The sequence below is a fragment of the Protopterus annectens genome, chromosome 8.part1 (genome assembly GCF_019279795.1).
Source record: "Protopterus annectens isolate FY-2018-M chromosome 8.part1, PAN1.0, whole genome shotgun sequence".
In the NCBI taxonomy this organism is placed as follows: domain Eukaryota; kingdom Metazoa; phylum Chordata; order Ceratodontiformes; family Protopteridae; genus Protopterus; species Protopterus annectens.
Genome location: NC_056742.1, coordinates 208164101 through 208181600, shown reverse-complemented (window position 1 = coordinate 208181600; position 17500 = coordinate 208164101).

Genomic DNA, 17500 nt, shown 5'->3' with positions numbered 1-17500 from the left:
TCTTTTGATGTAGCATTTCTAACAGAGCTGGGTCAGACATGGCTTTGTAAGTCAAGCAGAGATCACCTCTTAATAGACAATATGAGACAGAGAATAGCTGGAGTTTTTTGAGTCTGTCCATGTAGGACATGTTTTTAAGGCCTAGGATCCTTTTTGTGAGGTACTTTTGTGGCCTCTCCAGCTGTTGCAGGTGTCTAGTGAGGTACATTTCAAATGGGTCATTATACTCTATGATTTCTCTAATGAGGGAAGAGTAGAGAGAAATGATGACCTCTTTCTTCCTGGATTACATAACCCTTGGTAATGAGATCTGTGCCACATTAAGGGACCTTCTGACCACAGTGGCAATATTTGGTCAAAGGAGAGGTTGCAGTCAGCCTGTGGCTCCAGATCTCTTATAACTCCTTCAGCGTTCAGTGGGCTCCCATCGATGTGGTAATTAGTGGGAACTGAGTTTTTCCTAAAGAGGATGATGATGCATTTCTTGGCATTAAGCTTAAGGCCATGTTTTTTACACCAGTCATTGGTCTCAGTGAGGCCTTTCTGTAGGATCTCTGCATCACTTGGGGAGTTAATAATGGCTCACAGCTTGCAGTCATCTGTGAACTTGGTCAGCCAGAGCCCCTCCATGTTCACCTGGATGTTTGAGTAGATGCCAAAAAGGAGAGGACCCAGGACTGATCCCTGTGGACTTCACTAGTGACTGGTCAGCAGTCTGACTTGGAGTCCACTACTTTCACACTGTGGGTTCTATCTGTGAGCCAATTTGGAATCCAACTAATGACATAGGGGTTGATGCCTAGTTTGGTGAGTTTGTCAATAATTCCTGAGTGAGGAATGGTATCAACGGCCTTGGCCAGATTGAGGTATACTGTATGAACTGCCTTACCCTCATCCACAGCTCTGGTGACTGACTCAAAGAAGTCAACCAGTTTGAGCAGGCATGATCTACCTTTCACAAAACCAAATTGCATGGGATCTATAGTTTGGATATTCCATATATCCTTGTCAATTAGATCCATGATGATGTGCTCCATAGTCTTACATAACAGACTTGTCAGGCTAATGGGGTGATAATTTTCAGGGTCTGTTGTCACTCCTCCTTTATGGAGAGGGATGACTGTAACAGTGCACCATTCAGAAGTGTCAAAGCCTGAGGTGAGGCTGCGAGTGAACAGGGCACACAGATGTGGTACCAGTTCACTTTGTAATTCATGAAGAACACAGCCAGGGATATTGTCGGGTCCCAAAGAAGCTGTATTCTTGGCCTTGGGCAATGCAGCTTTAACCTGTGCTACAGTAATGCTGGGTGCCTGGCATTCTTCTGGTATTGAAATTGGTCCTTTAGTGGGGAGATAGAGGGGTAAAGTTGGCACTGAATCTGTTGGCCAGTATGTTGGCAATATCTGTCGGCTCAGTATAAGATGTACCATTGTGCAGTAACTCAGAGCAAATCTGTATATTGCCGTGGTGATTCTTAATATAACAATAGAAGGCTTTGTGGTTGTTTTTAGTGTCTGCCACAATTTTGCCTTCATAGCTGGCTTTGGAGGTTTTGATGAGGGATCTCAACTTTTTATTGAGGCTAATAAAGGAATTTTTCAAGTCTTGGGAATTCACCTTTTTCTGCAACAGTTTCTTCCTTCTGTTATAGAGTTTATTAATGGCAGGGGGCCACCAGATAGGCTTCCTTTTTTTGGAGGAGAGCATCTTGGTTCTGTTGGGTATGGCTAGTTCCATGCATTTATGTACATGTTCATACAGTGCATTGGTGTATGATTCGGCAGTCATGCATCTATTTTCCATTGGCATGGGTGCTGTGAAGTTAGCCACCTCTGTTTTTAGAAGTCATTGGTCCTTTAGGAGCTTTGGAGAAGTTTTTCATAGTGGATACCTTTGCAGGGGGTGTGAGTGAGATTTGGATTTCCATGGTGATTAGTTTGTGGTCAGATCTAACAAGGGAGGAGTTGACTATTGGTGTAGAGAAATGGTTGCCCATGTTAGTAATAACCAGGTCAAGGATTTTACTTCCTCTAGTGCGGGTACGAATGAGCTGGTCCAGGGCATTGGAATTGATGAATTCCAGGAAGTGTTGGTTCAGTGCATTGGTGCATGGGTAGTTTTCCCAGTTGATGGAGGGGTAATTGAAGTCACCTAGTATGAGATTGTTGTGTTGGATCTTAATAGTTTCCAGGATGCTTAGGAATGTGGAGTGAGAGTCTTTGGACATGGTTGGGGATCTATAGCAGGCTATTACTTGAATTGCACTCTTTACCAATGTTAGTTGTACCTGGAGTATCTCAAATACATTATGCTGGGCTACTAGTCTGGAGTTGTGCATATCCTTTATGAATATGGAGACACCACCACCTTTGGAGCTTCGGTCCATGTTCTGGGGCCGAAAGCTGTGGAATGAGTTATAGCCTAGTAGCTCAGGGATGCTTTCTGCTACTTTAAACCAGGTTTCCGTTAAAGCACAAATGTCAATGTTCTCCATTTTGAAGAGTGCTTTGAGTGAGTGCATCTTGAGATTTAGACTTCTAGTGCTGAGCAGCATGACCCTCAGATTGCATTTATTTATATCTGTTATGGTAGTAATTTTGTCTTTGGAACATCACCTAAAAAAGGCACAATAAGAGTGGCAAGAGCCTTAGCCAGTACCCGGAAACCCAGGGGTGACAGATGCAGGCCATCTCTGGCAAAACACTGAGGTCTGTCAATCATGTCATCCCAAGCACACAGATACTGGATCCCCTTAGAATGACACCAGAAATGTAGACAATTGTTGAAGTTAATCATTTCATTTTCTGTTTGTACTGCAGTATCATTGTGGGTGATGGTAGGATACTGCTCAGGGCTATTGTCATACCTGCCTGGGCCACATAATCTGAGAGATCCACCATGTCTCATTTCATGTAGTCCAGGGAGGTGCATCTGAAGTCATTCACACACCACATAGACAATGACAGAGTCCTACTTGTACTTGTTGTGGAGTGATCTGAGCACGTGTATTATATGTCGGATTCTGGCATCTGATAGAAAGCTGACGGATACCTTCTCCTTATTCAGCCTAATGAGTGGGACATCAGTGTGCCTCATTATTGAGTCACCTATGATTATTGCATTGAGCAAGCTGTTTTGCCTAAGGGGCTTAGGTTGAGGGGCACACTGTGTGGGTGAGCTCTGTGTCTTGTGGTTTGTGCTGTGTTGTGGTGGTCAAGTGCGTTTCTGCCTTGGAGGTCTCTGCTGTTTGAGTAAAGCCTCTGTAAAGGTGGGTGTGTGGTTTGTGGTTTTTATGTGAGGGCTGTGATGGTGGGTGTTCTGGAGGGCTATGGGCTCTATGTGGTGTGGTGTAGGTGTTGACCTTCTCCTCTTGACCAGATATTCCAGTCTTGGCTGGAGAGTGCATGGCTTCCAATTTGGAGATATAAGTGCATCTCTCAGAAGTCTGAGTGTTGGGAGGTAAGAGGAGGGGGTTGTCTGTGTATATGAGACAGTTGCTACACTGCCTTAGAATGGCCAAGTTCACCAGGTTAATAGGAGAAAGCACAGGAAAATTACCTCTAGGCATGCCAGGAGGGATGGTTATCATTACTAAGTACCGGTGGTGTTTCCTTATAGGACGTCTAATGCTAATAGCACTTATGTGTGCTACAATAATTGCTACAAAAAGCCTGATGAAGTGCTAGGTGAAAAAGCTAATTAAAGTGTGAGAGACAGAAAAGAACTAGCAAGATCTAAGGGAAAAACTGAAGAGCAGACTTTCTGGCACCAGTAATAATTTACTGCTTTTAAACCAGAAAGTTGAAAGGAATAGAAAAACTGCCCAAATGCCCAATAAACTACGATTTCTGAGCCAAAAACAACTCCTCATGTGGTAGATAGTCTATCTAGTGCTTACCACTTCCATTGGTAAGTTGGAAAGCTTCCCTCTAACACAAAAAGGTCTGGGGAACTCAGAAACTTACAAAACAGTCCTGGATACAGCAAATATGTATCTGGACTACTTTAGTAACAGGAAAGGTGGGAAACAAGCTTAGAACTTTTTTTTTTTTTTTTTAGAAAAAACAGTTAAAACAGTAATAGAAATACTTTAAATGAAGCACAAGCTAGCAGACTTAAGTGTGTAGCAATATTAAAGTAAATACAATTGAAATAAATGACAAAACAACTTAAATCAAGTGCAGAAAGCAGTATAATCAGAAAAAAAATGAAAATGGAGACACTTAAAGTCTCTCTTTTACTTTTCTGTTGCTCTTGTAGTCTGCAGGATGCCAAAACAAGCTGTGCAGAGCTTAAAGAAGTGCAAACCCAAACAAACACAGGGTTTTAAACCAGAAAGTTGAAAGGGATGGAAAAAACTGCCCAAAATGCCAATAAACTGTAATTTCAGAGCTAGAAACTACTCCTCTTGTGGTAGATAGGCTACCTAGTGCTCAACACTCCCACTGGTAAGCTGAAAGGCTTTCTTCTAACACAGAAAGGTCTGGAGAACTCAGAAACTTACAAAACAGTCCTGGATACAGCATATCTGTAGCTGGACTACCCTAGTAACAGAAAAGGTGGAAAACAAAATTAAAACTTTTTTTTGTTTGTTTTTTGCAGAAAAAAACAGTTAACCTGTAGCTGGAATACCTCAAAAAGTGTTTTAAAATGTGCAGCTGAAGCTCTGGATGCTGCAGACCTGTATTTAGTCTATGCTACTCAATTTTAATGTTAAGAACTCAGTAAGATAAAACTCACAATGAAGCACAGATTAATCACTTATAGTCAAAAGAATAGCACTTGCAGTATGAAAAAATACAGTTAAACAGCAACAAAATTCAGTAAAAGTCAGTTAAACAGTAATTAATTGCAGTAGATAGCAATGAAATATAATTAATCAGTACATTGCTTTGAAACAATAGCTCACAAATCACAACAGTAACACACAGCACTAATAAAGCAGTGATTCAGTAGAATACTGTCATCAATTTAGTGAGGCTACCGACAAGGAGTAATAAATATGGCAAACAGCAAAATGAACTAGAAAGAGGTAGTTTTTTTTTTTTTTTTTTTTTTTTTTTTAAAGAAAGTGGCTAGTCTTAAAATGGCCTGCAAAGGCAGTTAGCCTAGTACCAGCCTATGAACCTATGAACCTATAAGATAGAAGATAATGAGATAATTCAAGGTTCAGAAGCTAAAGGGGTGGGACTTTACTAAGTTCTCGCTATAAACAGTAGAATGAGCTGATGTAATGTGACTGGGTGAGTGTCCAGTACCATCTTTATACCAGAAGTAGGCAACTCAAAGCCACCAAGATTTAAGACCAACACAACAACTGCCTGGGTGGGTGGGAAAAAAAACAGTTGTACAGATTACAGAGATATGTAGTAAAACAGAATTGAAAATAAACACTTAACTTTTTCCAGTATCACAGAAGGCCAGTGCAGCTTTGAAAAGCTTGAACAGTCAAGTCTGACTGGTTTAAAACTTCCACTTCTTCCCGTTCTTCCTTCCAAATCTGTAAGATTGTGAGGGCATCTCTTGTGCACAGCCCTCTTCAGGTCACACCACAGATTTTCTATTGGATTTAGGTTTGGGCTCTGGCTGGGCCATTCTAAAACTTTAATTTTCTTTTGGAGTAGCCATTCCTTTGTTGATTTGGATGTATGCTTTGGGTCATTGTCATGTTGAAAGGTGAAATTCCTCTTCATCTTTTGCTTTCTGAAGGTTTTGGGCCAAAAGTGACTGGCATTTGGAACTGTTCATAATTCCCTCCACCTTGACTAAAGCCCCAGTTCCAGCTGAAGAAAAGCAACCCCAAAGCATGATACTGCCACCACCACCATGCTTCACCGTGGGGATGGTATTCTTTTGGTGATGTGAAATGTTGTTTTTGTGCCAAATGTACCTTATGAAATTGTGGCCAAAAAGTTAAACCTTGGTCTCATCAGACCATATCACATTTTCCCACATGCTCTTGGGAGACTTGATGTATTGTTTTGCAAATTTTTTGCTGGGACTGAACATTTTTCTGTGTAAGAAAAAGCTTCCGTCTTGCAACCTTACCCCATAGTCCAGGCATATGGAGTATATGGGAATTTGTTGTCACATGTAGTACACAACCAGTTCTTGCCAGAAATTCCTGCAGCTCCTTCAGTGTTGCTATAGGTCTCTTGGCAGCCTTCGTGACCAGTTGTCTTTTCATCAATTTTGGAGGGATGGACAGTTCTTTGTAATGTCACTGAAGTCCCATATGTTTCTCCACTTTTTGGTGACTGTCTACACTGTGTTCCATAGTATATCCAATGCTGTGGAAATGTTTTGGTACCCTTCTCCTGACTGATACCTTTCAACAATGAGATCCCTTTGATGCTTTGTAACCTCTCAGTGAACTATGGCTTCTGCTGTAGCACGCAACTGAGTAAATGTCAGGAAAATACTACTAGAAGAGCTGAACTTTATTTGGGGTTAATCAGAGTCTCTTTAAATGATGGCAGGTATATACCCAAGATTCATAGGTTCATAGATTAGTACTAAGCTAACTGCTCTTGCGAGCCATTTTAAGCATAGCCAATTATCCCTTGTGAGACTCAAACCCTGCACCTTGTGTTTGTAAGGCAAACACCTTAACCATTAGGCCATCCTCCTAACTCTCAAAAGACTGAATACTGTAATTGAATCAAAAGGTGCTTCAACAAAGTATTAGTTTAAGGGTGTGCACACACAACAAAGTGTTAATTTAAGGATGTGCACACTTATGCAACTAGCATATTGTACGTTTTTTATTTTTTATATTTTTCCCCTAACAGATTTTTTTTTTTTTCAATTGAATTGTACAGGTTATAGGTCACATTAAAGGTGGGAAAAGTTTTGAAATGATTTATTGTGGTCTCATATTTTTATATCACAAAAATCTGGCATTTTAACAGGGGTGTGTAAACTTTTTATATATATACACACACACAAACACACACACACACACACACACACACACACACACACACACACACATACACACACACACACACACACACACACATATATATATATATATATATATATATATATATATATATATATATATATACAGATAGATAGCTATATATATATATATACACACACATATATATATATATATATATATATAGAGAGAGAGAGAGTTTTAAGCATTCATTTTAGGAGAGAGCTGTTGATTTTTTCACAGTAGGCAGATGGATCTATAAGGCATCAGATTCTGTAGCCTTTACTACAGGATGCAGTCAGTTAGCGAAGAGTCTTAACCCTCCATGCTAACTGTTTTACTGCTATCTACCTAACTCATTTGTCTTCATATAAAATGTATGTGATTGATATTATTAAAATAAAAAGCATGACCATAAATGATCATATCATTGACTCCCTGCTTCTCAAAAAGAAAAAAACAACTAAAATACCACTTATCCCATGACCAATGAACCTAATCATCCCAAACTATATAACTCTTTACAAAATTCCAAATATCTCCTTTCAGTCAGTGCCCAGAACCTACACAACTGGTATCTTTGATATTAGATATTAGCAAGATGAATAATTTGTTTGTAGATATTTTCCATATGATATAATATTCATTGCTATGATTTTAAATCCATTCCCTTTACATTCCTGTTTTAAAACTTCTACAAAACTGTTCAAGTTTTACATTATAAAAAAAAGGTTTCTTTCCCATTGCACTCATCATATTGTCTTTCTTTCTTCCAGTACCTTATATTTCTTGTTACTCTTAACTGGTAACTTTTCTAGCAAAATTTGCCACAGTATATATTCTGCTTCCTAAAAAATCTCAAGCCCTTTCATCCTGTTCCTTATAGAATTTTTTATATATTTTTTTATTCCTTCCAAGAATATACCATTAAATATATTTCCATAATATTGTTATACCATACATTTCAGTTTTCGTCACTCTCATTCATTTTCCTCCCTCCTTAGTTCTATTTTAAATGTTTCCTTCTAAATTTTCTTGTTTAGCACATCTTTTCCCTTCATATTTCCGTACTACTTCATTCCTTATATTTAGTATTTTCCCCATCATTTGCAACTCTCCCTCCTTCTCCTTCTGTATTAGACACAAAAATGCATGGATAATTACACTTCTTGATTTTTTAGACTCAACCCCTCCTTTCCTATTGTCTATAACCCCTCTTCTCACTGAATTCAGTGTTAAGCCCCACATAAAATCAAAAAATATTTCTAACCCCTCTTTCCTATTTTAGGTGGAAACACTCCAAAATATTTTAATTTCCACAATAGGTACATATTTAGCATATATACTTTTTGTTAAACAATACATTAACACTTCTCCACTATAATAACATTTTTTTCTTTCAACATTATTTTCCACTGTTCAATTACATTTTTATACTGTCCAAATTTCAATCATAACACACTTTGTTTCTTTCCTAATATAATATATCTCATTTATTTTCTTGGTTTCACTTAACCCTTTGTTTTATTTTCGTAAAGATTGTATAATCTGCATTTCCCTGTTGTGTCATTCTCCAATGTTTTTATCTTTTTTTCATTTTTCCCTTTAAACATTTACTAACTCTACCACTTATCTCTTTATTTGTTATTCCTTTCTCTATCCATTCATTTAATATTTTGCAGGTTTTTACAGGTTCATAGGTAAGTATTAGACTAGCTGTCCTTGTGGGCCATTTTACACCTAGCCTGATTACCTTTCTGTGCTCATAATGATCTATGCCATTTTATTTATTTATTTGAAGTTTGTTTGCCAGGATGGTCCATTGGGCTGAGAAGAGCCCATTTTCAATGGAGTCATGGGGAGAAAAGCTCCATAAAGACAATATATATAATAAACAAGTTATTAGTAATATAGTAAAACAGAAGTACAGGTAAAAAAAATGCTGGGTACAATTTAGTAAAATGCCAAAACAGAAATTATAAAAACCATAAGTAAATATTTACAAATATGCTCATTCCTCAACTTTTATGAGCTCCACAATCTAGTACCAGAATTCAGGAAAAGAATAATTTTTATTTTTCAAAAGTAGTAAATTCTTATTAAGGAACCTCAATTCTATAAGAATAGCAAATTGTATGCATTTTTATCAAATTTTCTTGTCAAAATAACTTCTTCAATGCAGAAATGAGCAATTCTAAGTCTTCACACTCTGAAACTTCACCTAAAATGGAAATTCAACTGATGTCAGCCACACTACTTGAACTATTTGTCAAAATGAACAGATTTACAGACAACCTTGAAAATCTAAAAGTCAACTGACAAAAACAGACTGATGTCCTTAATGAAATCTTGCAGCAGCAACAATCAAAAATATTGGATATGGAAACTTCTCTAAGTGACATAGATGAGAGACTTAAGAAAGATGAAACTCACTGTGAATCTCTTTTACAGCAGAATACCTGGCTAATCAGTAAAATAGATGATTTAGAGAACAGAGAAAGGAGAAATAACATCAGAATTTTTGGTCTTCCAGAAAAAATAGAAGGTGAGGACATTATTTTATTTCTTAACTCTTGGCTTCCAGACATATTAGACCTAAAGGAAGGTCTATCAAATGGTATAGAAAGAGCACACAGAGCTATAGGGAAACTTATTCCTTCTTCTTCCAATATGCCTCGTAGATCTATTATTTTGAAATTCTTGTCTTATTTAGACAAAGAACTTGTTCTCAAATCTGCCTGGAGAGGTCATCCATTGACATATAATAAGAGTCAAATTAGATTTGACAATGACTATTCTTCAAGAGTCTCGGAACTAAGGAAAAAAACCTGGCTTTTTATGAGATTTTTGAAACAAAATAAAATAAAGGCACAACTTGCTTTCCCTGCAAGAATCAGAATCCTTTATTCAAATGACATAAGAGTATTCAACAATGTCAAAGAAGCTATAACTTTCATCAAAAACAATAACATAACTGCAATTCCAGAAGACATGGATTGGTCATCTTCCACCACTTTAAAAAGAACCTCTGAGAAAAATAACTGGACTGATATGAGAAAGAAGAAACTGAAAACTAATCCTAGAAACTCTGGAGTCACTACTTCTCTCAAAGCATCAACTAGGACTTGATTTTACTTCTAATCATTCAAAAAAGTATGTATTTTTACCTAACATACACCTATAAGAATGTTTTCTTACATTTTCTGATTGAACCTTACTAAGATTACATTGTATATTTCATGTGTTTAGACTTCTCTAATGGTCCTTAATATAGCTACTTACTAAGAACTCATATAATAATAATAGCTTGTTCAAGTGACACCCTTGATTTTTGCTTCATTAGCAGCAATTAAACATATGCTGTATGCATTTATACTTTATACAATTCTTAATTTGAAATGGTTTTTGATTTTTAAATACATTTATTACAATATTTTATAATTTAGACTTTAGTTACTACTCTACACGATTTTAGCAGTCTAACATTCCATTATGACTGTTTACTGTCACTCTTGTTTAAAATAGCCTTGAGCTAACAAATGTTGTCTCGCCTCTAAAATAGAATCTACATAATTAATATGGAAGCTCTCATCCTAAAAAATAGGAATATGAAGAATTAAATGTTTTTACACACAATTATAGGTAGATTAAACTAAATTAACCTCACCTATTATAAAAATAACTCATGCACTATCTATCCTACACATTTATGCCACATAAGTATATACAGCTTTATAGTTGTTACTGATGAGAGCTTCCATCTCACATTGTCTGACTTCACTTGTCTATTCTGATTGATTAAATAGTCTGTTTAGTTGAGATATTTTTTTCTTTCATATTATTTATTTACTAAATATTAATGTCTTCTATGGTTAGAAAATGTTTCAGTTTTAAGAAAGGTGCCTGTCTAGATCAGTTCGTGTTATACATCAGTGAGTGCACTGTACGGATTTACACTGTCGCTTTACTGTTGAGTCGTGCACTGTTTAGTTTAAGGATGTATGTTTGGTCAGGCTAGTTTGTAAACTTAGAGATACAATAATGAAGGTTCTGTATATTTGCTGATGAGGATAGACTCTATGTTGTGCGATGCATGTTTTTACAATTATTTCTGTCAACTGTGCGAACGATGCTGTGAGGAGGGCTGAAGCTCCTTGAAGATTGGTGGTGAACAGTGCCTGTTATGGGATTTGACAGGTTAGTTTACTGCATTGTTGTGTTTCGTGATTGCCTGGGATGGTGAAATATGTGAACAGGTTTGTTCCTTGTTGGGCCATGGGGAAACTTTTGATGTAGTTGTGGATCTGTTGTTATGTGATCTATTACATTGTTGACACTTATTTTGGGTGCTTTTCCATTGCCAGGCAACAGATCCAATACACTAGTGAGTGCTTGTGGTGATTGCATGGTGGTTGCATGGGGCGGTTGTTTTAAGGGGGAGAAACATTGGCGAGCTGCAGAGTTTGTCTGGTTTCTGTGGGAATGTGGATGGTTGAGGAGCATGCAGCCAGAGTAAGTTAGTAAATTATCCCTTTTTATTCATTTTTTGAGAACAATAGTCAGGGAGGATGTCTGATTTGGGGTCTGTGTCCCTCAGCTTTGTTTAGATTGCCCAGCTGTCCTGCGGTGGCAGGATGGCAAATATACATTATGTGTTGTGTAGTGGCTTGCTATGAGTGAATGCAGATGTTTGTGGTGCTTACAGGTAGGCTGTTAGTGGTTCTTGGGGTACTCAATCCTAGAGCTTCTTCCGTTTAAACAGCCAATGTCCCTTGTCTTGGAGATGGAAGCTTTAGAGCTAGAAATCTGCTCAAATTGGTGTGCATGAGTGTAAAAAATAGGGTAGCTGGTTGCTGTTCTGGCGTTTTATTACTTTATAGTTGTGCGGTTCAACTTTTGTGTGGATGTCCATTCGAAATAGTTAATCTGTTCCTACCTATACCCCTTAACTAACGCAGATTTTGTTTTGGATTTTAGTTGAGCCTCTTAACTTGTCATGATAGTAGTGGCTTAAGATGAATGTCATTCTATATTTGAAAGCTATAAACTGGTATCATTCAGAACATGTATGTTAACTCAGTCCCCCATCCTGTCAGGTTAATAGATTAAGTGTCTCTGATTATTTTTAAATTTGCAGTCAATTTTTTTGGCTATGTTTAAAGCTGCTAATTCCTACTAAGTTATTGTATTGCTGCTAGTTTCTAGCACCCTGCATGCAGCTGTTTTCACAACAGATTTTTGTTCTCAATTTACATCAGTTATGTACCTCAGTAACGTCTCTATATATAGATTTTATGTCATCAGTTTAGGTTCTCTATAGCCAGTACTATTTGCCTAATTTGTAAGTAAGTGAGGCTGGTGAGTCTTTAATGTTGGCTGAGGTTTTATCCAGTATCTTAATGTAGTAGAAAAGAAGTGTGTGTTTGTGGTATTCACATCACCAGTAGCCATCAGTTTTTCTTACAATAGACATCCTATGAAACAACAATGCATTTAATGTAGGAAATGAGGGGAGATAGTCTAAATTAACTATAGCAGATGATTAATGGGTAAATTAGTATTTTGCTTTTTATTTATTTAAAACTATAGACAAGATTAAATGCATAGTAGGCAGAAATTAACTTGCAAGTATTGATTCTTAGTTTTAATCTGCAAACATATTATATAAGCTTTATGTTTAGTTAAATTTCTGATCCAAATTTCTATATGGGTTGTGTTTAGCAAATTTGAAATGGGTTTTAAGAATATTTACCTTTTAGATGACAATAAATAATAAAGATATGCATAACAACTCAGTAGAAATATGAAACCCTAGACAATATAAATTGCCATAAATCTGGAATAAGATGCTTATCCTTTCAATTATAAACAATACTTCATATTTTTTTTTGATTTGGGTAAATTCATAACACTAGTATTGACTACATGTATTCAATTACTTAAGGCATTTTTTTTTGCGTATAGTACAATGGAACTAATACAGAATTTTGATTTGGGATTGACTATGCTGTTAATCACTACCCAAAAAGAATGTAAGTAATATTATTCACAACTTAGTGAACTAGTGCATTATGAACTTTATTATCTTTGTATTAATGAATATTGATATTGAGGAAATCTGTGGCTGCTGATTTATAATAGTTCTTTAATTGTCCTATTGATAGTTAAAAATGAATCTCTTTACGCAGTGGAAATAATGATGCTTTACATCTAGTGTACTTTGTTCTGTTATGCTTATCCACTAAGCAATTTTAAAATCTAAACATGCCAGAAATGAAATTGGATAAATATCTGTGTTTTAGTCAATGTGTTGCTTCTATATCTGGCATGCTTCATTGAGTCTACTATGTGTAATTTGATTATATGCTATATTATTTAAATATTAGAAGTTTACAAGTTTAATTCCCACAATATGTTCAAAACTATAGTCGTTTTGTAGTATAATGGACTCAAAAGACAGAAGATATTTTCTTAGTCATTGTTAGATACTTAATTTCAACTCTAGTAAATGAACTTACTTATACTAACTTTGTTAATGGCTAGTATATTCTTTAATTTGAAATAGTTAAGGCATTGACAAAGTAGATAATATGGAAAATTTATGTATTTATGTTTATTTATGCATCAATTTATTTATTACTAAACTATGACTATTTTATTTGGTTACAGTATTTATCATTAAATAGGTTTCATCAATCATTATACCTCGACTTTCTTTCTACTTTGAATATTTTATAACTTAGCATTAATGTTTTATTATATGAAATCTTCCTTTGTTCTATATACTTACAATTACTTAAAATTGTATTTGCTCCCATTAACAATTGTTTTGAATAAGCTGCTTCTATTACATCAGTTTCAAATCTATTTCCTTTATGTATTACAAATTTCATCTATTCATTCAATTCTAACAACAAAAGTGGATATATAAATTAATTTTAGATCTCCTATTAACTCATATTGGAGCTCAGACGTGTTATTGTCATTAATCACTTTTTGTTTGTCATGAAGGTTAATCTGTTTGAACTTATATGTTCACTCAGATTAGAAGTGGGTGTCACTTCATGTTGGTTAAAGTTTTCAATAAACTCTTTAATATGGTTACTCTTACTTATTTTTATTCAGTATTCAAATCCTCATTTTATTGGCCTATCTCTAATAAAACTTTATACAATGTGTTAGGGAGAACTAAACTAACTATTTCACACTAATTTTTTCTAGATAAAGTTACACTCTTTATTATCCAGTCAATACTGTGGTGCTGGTGCTGCGGTAGCATTGTCGCCTCACAGTAAGACGTTGTCCTGTTCGATTCTCAGCTAGAGCGTCTTCTATGTGGAGACAAGTATGAATGGGCATACCTTCATTGAAGGTTGTGCATCTGGGCCGGCAACTCGGCATGTAAAATCTACTGCCAATCATTAGCGGACCGGAGTTTCTGCTGTGGCGAACCCTAACCGGGAAAAGCCGAAAGACACAACAACTGAACATGAAAACTTCAATTAACTCGCAAGAAAGTCATACTTGATGGATTTAACCTTACCATCCTTAAATGTTAATGGATTAAATAATCCAAGGAAAAGATCCAATTTCTTTAGATACTTGAAATTAAATAAAATTCAGGTTGTATTTAATCAAGAATCCTATCTAAAATCAGATGATAACTTTAACTGGACTCCATTGGAATATATAAATCTATCTTGCTCATCATTCAAGAAAAAAACAAGAAGAGTTTTAATACTTTGGTGGAAAAATGTCATCATTCCCCAAATTATTTATAAGTATGAAGACTAAGGAGGTCTTATTTCAATTGTAATAATTAGATTTAATAATAGAATATGGACACTTGTTAACACCTATTGGTTTCCTGGTATAGGGATAGGAACTGTTAGGAAACATTTAGAACTAATTAACAAAGTTTATAAGGGTATTTTGATTCTAGGGGGAGACTTCAACTGTACTTTAGACATTTCTGAAACCTCGAATAAAAAGCACTTCTGTCTTAATTCTCTAGGAAAAGCTTTAAGAAATTGGTGTGAGAACCTAAATCTTATTGATACCTACAGTTATAAAGACCCTAACTCACTATCCTTTTCTCATAGATATTACAAATTTGGCACCCAAACCAGAATTGATAAACGTTATGTATCTCAAGATTTAAGTATGAAAATAATTAACTTTTCTATAATCCCTTGCCCCTTTTCAGATAATAATTCACTTGTTTTAAAACTTGAAATTGATTTTAAAAGGCTGGTCTTCACAACAAGGATACCAGCATACATCACCAAACTACCACAATTCAAGCCATGGTTAGATCACGAAATTCAAAACTTTCTTGACATTAACCAATCAAATGATATATGTTTGACAATTCTCTGGGATACACTAAAAACTTACTTATTTGGTAAAATTCTAGCTTGGTTTAAAAATAAGACTAAAGAATGGGAATCGGGACTTGATAATGTTAAAAATAAGCTTATAATTGTCAATAAAGATAATTCACAACATCAAAAAACAAAAAAGAAAACAATTGCAGACTTAAATAACAAATACAATGACATATTAACTCATAAAACAAATTTGGCATTAGAATAATTAAAATCAACTCACACTCAATGTCGCCCAAACATCTACATAATCTTTCAATGAGAGTTAAAAGACAAGCCTCAGATAAAAATATTACAAAAATCATTCATGAAGGTAGAAATAATAAAATTGTATCAGACATTAGTGATGTTCTTGAAGCCTTTAAATATCATTACTCTGACCACCAACTCAATAATTCAGCACAATTTAAACATATAGATGTAGATAACAGTTTACTTAAAATAAATAAAATTTCAGATAAACTAAAATCTGAGATCTTAAAACAAATTTCTCTTAAAGAAGTAGTTGATAAAATTAAAGAAAGCAAAAATAATAAAGCCCCCAGGACAGATGGAATTATAATGGAACTATATAAGTTATTCCCTACCTCAGCCATTTCAATTTTCCATAAAGCCTTAAATGTAATTCAAACTGATAATTTAATTCCTCCCTCTTGGAAATATTCTGTAATCACTCCTATATTAAAAGAAAATAAAGATCCAAAACAATATAGTTTCTATAGAGCAATTTCCTTGCTAAATAATGACTACAAGATATTCGTATTCATTCTTGTAAATAGAATAAAAAAAAATCCTTAACACATGTTATAAATTCTGATCAGTCTGGTTTTATTTATAATAGGTACACTTATGATAATATTTTAAAAATACTGTCCCTTATCAACATTTCAAATAGGGACAATCGAGAAGCTCTTCTAATACCCTTGATATTGAAAAAGCTTTTGATACACTGAAATGGGAGTATCTCTTCAAAGCTTTAGAAATCTTTGATTTTCCATCTCATTTCATTACTTTGTTAAAAAATCTATATAAAAATAATCTTGCGTATGTAAAACTAGGCCCTTTTACTTCAGAACCCATTAAAATACTCAAAGGTACAAAGCAAGGCTGTCCTTTGTCACCCATTTTATTCGCTCTTGCAATAGAATTATTTGCTATTACATTACCCCAAAACACAAAAATTAAAGGTATAGACATTTATGATCAATTTAATTCCAAAATCATGCTCTTTGCGGACGATATACTTTTAACTCTGAGTGTCTCGCAAGAATCTCTTAAAGAGTTAGATCTTCAGACTAAAAGGTTCTCTGATAACTCAGGTTTATGTATAAGTGAATCTAAATCTACTGGTAACCAAATGAATCTAAATCTAATTATATGCATTTAAATAAAAAACAAAATTCTTTCATAACTCCAGTCCATTTAATAGGAAAACAGGTCTCTTCTATAAATTACCTAGGAATTATTATTGATGGCAATATTAATAACACTCTATCTACAAACTATAAAAAAAATCTTAAATACCATAAAACTACTCACTGACAAATAATAAATTATTCCTAAAGATTGAGGATAGACTTCAATTAATAAAGATGGTATTATTACCAGAAATAAACTATATAGCTCAAGCCATTCCAATGCTACCTAATAAAAAACTATTACAAGACATAAATACAATTATTTTTAATTTTCTCTGGTTCCCTAAACGAAACAGGATAGCCTATGCTCACCATATTAGACCCTGGTAAATGGGAGAAATTAATTTTCCAGACTTAGAGACATATATTAAGGCTTCTATATTCAAAATAGTTTTCAACTGGATAGACCCAAAAATTTCATCAGCTTGGAAATCCCTTCATATTTCTATTTTTTTTTAATGAGAATAAACACACAAAAAATACTCTTTCTAATGATCAAATAAATATATTTTGGAAAATATTATGTCTTAATTTACAATTTAACGTTTTGAAACCCACCAACTCAGTCTTCATAAACTACATCTACAACTCATTTAGATCTTTCATAAACTCAAACTTAGACATTAAATTATGGTGGGAATTCTTAATTCCTTTCAAAATAACTAAAAAACATTCCCAACAAATTACATGAAAACATTATAAATAATTGGGAACTAAAAAATGTTACTTGTTGGCAAGATTGTATTAGG